Below are 6,873 nucleotides of genomic sequence, written 5' to 3'. Positions count from 1 at the left end.
CATGAATTCAGCAAACTTTACGTTAAAAGATAAAGGGAAGATGGTCTGGCCTTTTGCTTATAGGACAGATGATGCTTATACTAAGTTCACATGACACGTGATTCGCTCTCTATTCCTTGTTCGACCCATGGCAGAACTAAGAAGGTAAAGTCAAGTAATCATATGTATAAAATTTTTTCAATTTTAAACATTTCATTATCAAGATCTATATTCATAAATCCATTGTATACACACAAAATCAGAGATGTGAACTGTTTTTTATGCATTGAAATTTGACAAGGTAATGCTAGGAACACAATTGGAGCGAACGACGAATTTTTTCGCGGCGTATGTTCGTCGTCAAAAATAAAACACATATGTGTATATGGAAGTGCACACAATCACTGCACCGGCGAAAATTTCGTCGGTCGCCGCGAACTCAATTAGCTTTATTTCTATTTCATACGCCGGCGACCGGCGAACAAAACAGTACAAGGTGGCCATACTTGTACGAATTTTATGTGTTTTAGTAAATAAAGTTACTTTTTACTTTAAAATTTGTTATGGTCACTCTACTATCTGTTACTCGTATAAAAAAAACATAATTAATTTGTTTATTTATTTGTGTACTTGCGCCTGAGTGAAGATGGATATCAGTGAATTTATAATAGAGAAGATGGACATAAGTGAAATTATAATAGAGAACGTAAAGAATTATGTGTTCTTGTATAATTCATTGTAGTCAACAAATGAGCAAAAAGTAAGTAAGTAAGTAAGTAAATTTTTTTATTGAGTCTTCTTCTTTTTCTATGTGATAGTGTTATGCAGTTCGAATGATAACATATAACCTTAGAATTATTATCGTCTTGTTCTAATACACTATGTCGACGAGGTATGCTACTGTGCACTTTTGACAATTTATATAAAACATGAACGTTTCGATTAAATGATAAATTCTTGAAAGGCTTGCTCACGGCCTTGGAATGACAAACAGCGCTTTATAGTCTGTTACAAAATAAATAACTTAAAATACTAATCAATACTTAATAAATAGATAACAACGATCTGTTAAAGCAATGTACAACAGAGATATGATTTAACAGTAGAGTTAAAAAGTGTGTGTTTCGTACATAAAAAATATCACAGTTTGTTTAAATCAAATATATGTGCATGTATATGTAAATCGAGCGCTCATAATATTAAGCTTATAAGCAACATGTTAAAATATTATTATAAATATTAATTTAGGTTTTTTTTAGGTAGTTTAGATTAGCCCCGGTTCGAGCCAGGTATTGTTTTTTTATAAAAATCTGGAAGTGTGTATGTTTCTGGACCGATGTCCAGATTTTCGTTTATGATTCCAACAGGTGATATGTATGCCGATCCAGACCAGCGCAGTAACTTTTCATATTCAAAGATTTCTTTTAACAAATCATTCTCATGTGTGGCCAATCTTTCGATAAATAGCTTTTGATAATTAAATGCATAGATACAGAGCGGCTGAACTCCAGACGTTTCATATACAAAACTATTGGAGTACTTTTTGTCATGACACAAGTAATGTTTGTTAATGCACTTTCGGAGGATTTTTCTTTCAAAGACTTCCAATTCTTTGGCCACTATAGGAGAAATAGTGAACCAGATTGGGAATCCGTATAGCAAAATAGGTCTAATGGCAACTTTATACATAAGAAGTTTTGTTTTCTGCGGCAAATATTGGTTATTAAACAGGTAAGAAAAGGCTCCAGATATACGCTTCGCCTTCTGTATCGCAGAACGTCCATGTGTATTGAATTTTAAAAGTTTGTTAAACTGGATACCCAAATATTTTATATTGCTGTGGAATGGGATTTCAATTTCGTCCAGAATCAGTTGCAGTCTTTTGCTTTCAGGAACTACTTTTTGAGGACATTTCCCAGAAGCATTCCGTATACAAATGGCTTCCGACTTTGAGGCGTTTATTTTAATGTTCCAGGACTGATAATACTCTTTAATTACTCCTAGGTGGTAAGCAGCTTTATTTAGTGCTTCTGCGGGGTTGCTATCATGGGCATATATTAAACAATCATCTGCATATAATATAGCCTGTGAATTTTGTACGACATGGGGAAAATCGTTGAGAAACAGATTAAAGAGGTATGGAGCTAGCACGCTTCCTTGTGGGACCCCACTGTTCACAGGACCAATTGATGAAGATTTGTCTTGAATTTGTACTGTAAACGTTCTGTTACACAGGTAACTCTGTATAAGTTTAACAATGTATGGGTCTGTTTCCAGCTCTACAAGTTTATATAAGATGGCACTATGACATACTGAATCAAAGGCTTTTTCTATATCTAGTGATATAGCTACTGTACATTTTTGGTTTCTTAGGTTTTTGGTGATATCGTGATGAAACTTAATGAGTGCATGTTGTGTTGAGTGTCCCTGCTTAAATCCAAATTGAAAATTAGGTACAGGATCAATTATGAAGCCGTTTTCAATCTTGCCCTTCATTATCCTCTCCAGGACTTTGCCAATGTTTGATAACAATGAAATTGGTCGAAAATCAGAGACAGTTTCGCTGTCAGTTTTCTTTTTAATGGGGATTATTTTAGCTGCTTTCCACGCAGTAGGAAAGTATCCATTGTTTATGCAATTGTTAAATATTATTGCCAAAAAAGTGAAGGCAGTTTCAGGGAGTTTTTTTATAATAAAATTTGATAATCCGTCTGGTCCACAAGACTTCTTATTGTTGATATTATTGACAATATTTCTAACTTCCCCAGCCTTTGTGAAGTGGAAGCTGTCAGTGTTATTGAGAGATTGAAAGGAGCTATCAAATGAGTAAATGTGCTCAGGGACTGCACCGGTGACAGAGGATATTCTCGCATCAAGGTCAGCTACAGGTTGTTGTGGAGACGAATGTTGAAAAGTAGATGAGAAATGGTTCTGGAATAACTCAACAATTTCATTGGTATTTGTGATTATGTTATTGTTATGTATTATTCTTTGACAAAATGGAGATTTTCTTTTGCCAGAAATGCGATATATTTCTTTAAATGCCGATGGACCAGGTTTTATGTTTTCCAACCTGCTACTGAAATGTTTGGCTTGTTCTATGTTCACGGACTCTTTTATTATTACCTTAAGTAATTGTATTTGCTTAGATAAAATGGCATACTCACGGCTAAGTCTATTTCCGCATCTGTGGAAAATTTTTTTAAGTTCCTTCTGCCATTGGTGCTTCATTTTATACAGTTTTCTCGTTCGTTCAGACAGTGGAAATTTAGAGTCTAATATTTCAATAGAGGTCGAATGATTAGTGTGAAGTGTGGATATGGTGTTATTGAATTCACTTATTAGATTATCAATCTCTTGGTTGGATAAGTTTCTTCTGGTAGAAGGCATCAGTCTCTCCATTTCTTGGTCTATATCACATTGAAAACTGTTCCAATTTGTGTCTCTGTATGAGGTATACATCCTTGAAGGCTTAATGATGAATTCAACTCTTCTAAGGTCCATAGTTAGTTTGATTGGAAAGTGATCTGAGAAGGTAGGTAAAGATGAAATTCTACAGTTATCCAGATTACTGTGTACTAGGTTGGCACTGACAATAAAATGGTCTAGATATGACGGACCGTTAGGGTATGACGGCGAAGAGTCACAGATCCTGTTTACATTCAGAATATTTTCATTTAGCCATTTTTTTAAAACCTTACCATTTGAATTTTCAACGGAGTCGCCCCAGTCTGGACTACGAGAGTTCAAATCACCTCCAAGGATAAATCCGTCGTAGTTATCAAGAAAAGTGTTGAGATTATTCAAATCGGCTTCAAGAAGTTGGGTGTTGTAGTGGCATGGTATATAAACCGAACCAACTATATACTTTCGTCTTTCGTTGTTCATTTTGATTTCCGTCTTGATTAACGATGTGAAAAATGTCACATTATCAGGTACAACCCGATTATATATAAAATTGGTCTTGATCACAACTGCAACACCCACAGATGAATCGTCACGTATAAAATGATAATTTGGTATTTTAATTCTTCTATTTCTTCTCAAATGACACTCCTGTATAAATGCAATATCTATATTGTTTTGACGTAGAATATTATACAGATCAATTTGCCTACTTCTGTCGACGAGAGATCTGACATTGAATGTTAAAAGACTTATTGACTTATGGTCCATAAGTGCTTTTAACTTTATTTAGAAGCCGGAGAAATTCAGACTTAGCTTCTACTTTTGTCATTGTATTGTAATTTGATAGAAATACATCTACCTCTTCTTCTAGTGATAATTCCTCAGGCTGTAAGAAAACGTTCACTAATTTGAGGAATTCTTCGATTACTTTTGGTTTTGATGGCGTATGTTTTTGATGTGTCTTTGCAGAAGGTGGTGTTCTGAGCATACTGGCAAAACTAGTACCAGGTAATACTACAGATGGCCGCAATGCCTCTTTTATGTTACTAATTGCTTGGTTTTTGACTTCAGTGATCTTTTTTTGATGTTGTTGTCTGGCGGTGGCATACTTTTTGTACATTGGACATCCCTTAAAGTTAGCCGGATGTCCAAACTCCTCGCAGTTGCTGCAATATGGACTGGATGAATCCGACGGATTCCTCTTGCACTCTCCAGGACCATGTTCCTGGTCACATTTAACGCATTTGTATGCGGAATTACAGTTCCGAGAGATGTGGCCCCACCTCTGGCATCTGTGACATTGAATGTCATTGTCCTTTTTCTTCGGTTTTTCCCACCAAATTGTTGTGTACTCAAATTCGTTTATATGGGAGATATCACCTAACGTTTTTCCTGGCAAAAGAGATACTAGATAAAGCCCAGTGTCCAATTGTTTCTTGATGGACATTTTTGTTTTGAACCTTGTCACATTTGCAACAGTGTTTGGCGCGATTTGGTCCAATTCTGATTTTACATAATCATCATCGTAGTTTCCATAGAGACCCCGCAGTACAAGCGAAACCTGCTTGAGTTCTTTTGGTGTAAAAGAATATGAATGTATATTCTTATCCCTGAGAATTGACATCATTGACAAATGAACAGTGGGGTCTGAAAAATAAATTTTACTTTTATTTTTATTAATGTTTTTAATTTTAAATGTGCCTGGAGGTATTGTATCTTTTAACTTATCAATCAGTGTTTTGATATTAACGTTAAAAACAAAAATTGGTGGGCACCATTTTGTTTTTACAGGCTTCTTCGCTCCATCCTCGGCAGGAATTTTGGTTTTTTTTACAGGAGGTGTGCCCTCAATATCCATGTCGGCTAGGACTCCCAAAATGCCATATTTGTTTTGATCGCTTGGATTATGACTTGACAATCTTTTAGATAAATCTGATATATCAACGTTAATTGGCAAGTTGCATTTATCAATCCGCTGCCTCTTTCTGTCGTTGGTATTCTTGTTTGCCGCAACTTTGTTATTAATTGTAAACACAGCACCATTGGATGTTGACGCCACTTCCTCTTCAACGACATCACAGTCCATGTCTGGTGGAACAGTGCCAGGCATCTTTATGCAACAAATACTGCAATGTGATGCCTGCAAGTTTATTTTTATTCAATAAATTTATTTTTTTTTTGACAATAATTATTGCGCTTAGAAAAAAATGTGCAGTTTTGCTTTGTCACTGTCAACACGTGCTCGTCAATGAGCAAAAAGTAAACAACTTCATCAGCTATTTTATAATTTCGTCGGTATTGTGTTCCATACGACGAATTTTCGCGGCTCATTTTGTCGCCGCGTAGGGCGAAATTCGTCGTTCGCTCCAATTGTGTTCCCAGCATAAGTTACAGAAAATGAAGACCTGGGAATGCTAATTTGACATGAGGTTACCTTTATTTCATTGCACCATGGTTCGACCATTAATTAAGAAATATCTACTTATTCCCCACACAAAATTTGCTGAGCGAACAAAGATTTTGGTTCTTTGTTCCATTTAAATCACATTCAGAAGTAAGATGAAATGTGTGCCATCCCTAACAAATGAGAGCATTTATCGAAAAAAATCAATTATGACATTTAAAAACTCAAAATATTTAATTTTAAAAAATATTGGAGAGACTGAAAATTATGAAAGAAAACTACAATGTTGAACGGCATAGCACATCCAAACGAATGTTAATGGCGTTTTCTCTCTTATCCGAGGTGCGCATTTTGTCAACGAGTTGAAATTTCCACATCCATAATCCACAGAAAACTGGAAACAAAAGATGCAATCTTTTCAAAATGTTTGTATCGGCAGAAAAAAATGTTTGACAAGTGTCTTTCCAGCAGAATTTAAAAATAGAAAAATACTAAAATATGTTAAAAATGTCAAAATTTACACAAAAAGTTGAAAACATGAATGAAAATTGTAAAATTAATAATATAATATATCTTTGGGAGAAAACAATAATTTCATCTATTCATATTAGTAAGAATTTCATGTATTTTCCCATGGTATAATTATTACAAGTAACAGCAAGTCCCAGCAGATTTGACTCTATAGTAATATCAGTGTCAAACTCGATATGACGTTTTGTGATTTAATTCCATTTCTTGGTATACAATAGTTATACCCTTTTTTATTTAAAATTTCACTGCAGGGCAATGTAAACATATTTTTTGCATAATAATAGAAAAAAATCGCCGTTGTACTTAACAAAACGTCAAAGGCGATTTTTTGCGGTTAAATAACAGTGACATCACGTTAGATAATATATTCGTATATGTCATGTTTCCTAAAATTGCAAAATGTAGAATACTTTATGTATGTGCTGTTTGGTTTCAACTTGAAAGGGATGTTGCCTTTTCCACGATTTTCTAGCGATTGCTTGAAGTGTTGAGAGATTAGAAGCAACATCTAGCAACATTCATTCAGGGGAATGATGTAAAAGCATTAAAAT

This window comes from Musca domestica, unplaced genomic scaffold, assembly GCF_030504385.1.
Source record: "Musca domestica strain aabys unplaced genomic scaffold, Musca_domestica.polishedcontigs.V.1.1 42, whole genome shotgun sequence".
In the NCBI taxonomy this organism is placed as follows: Eukaryota; Metazoa; Arthropoda; class Insecta; order Diptera; family Muscidae; genus Musca; species Musca domestica.
This window is presented reverse-complemented; position numbering follows the sequence as displayed.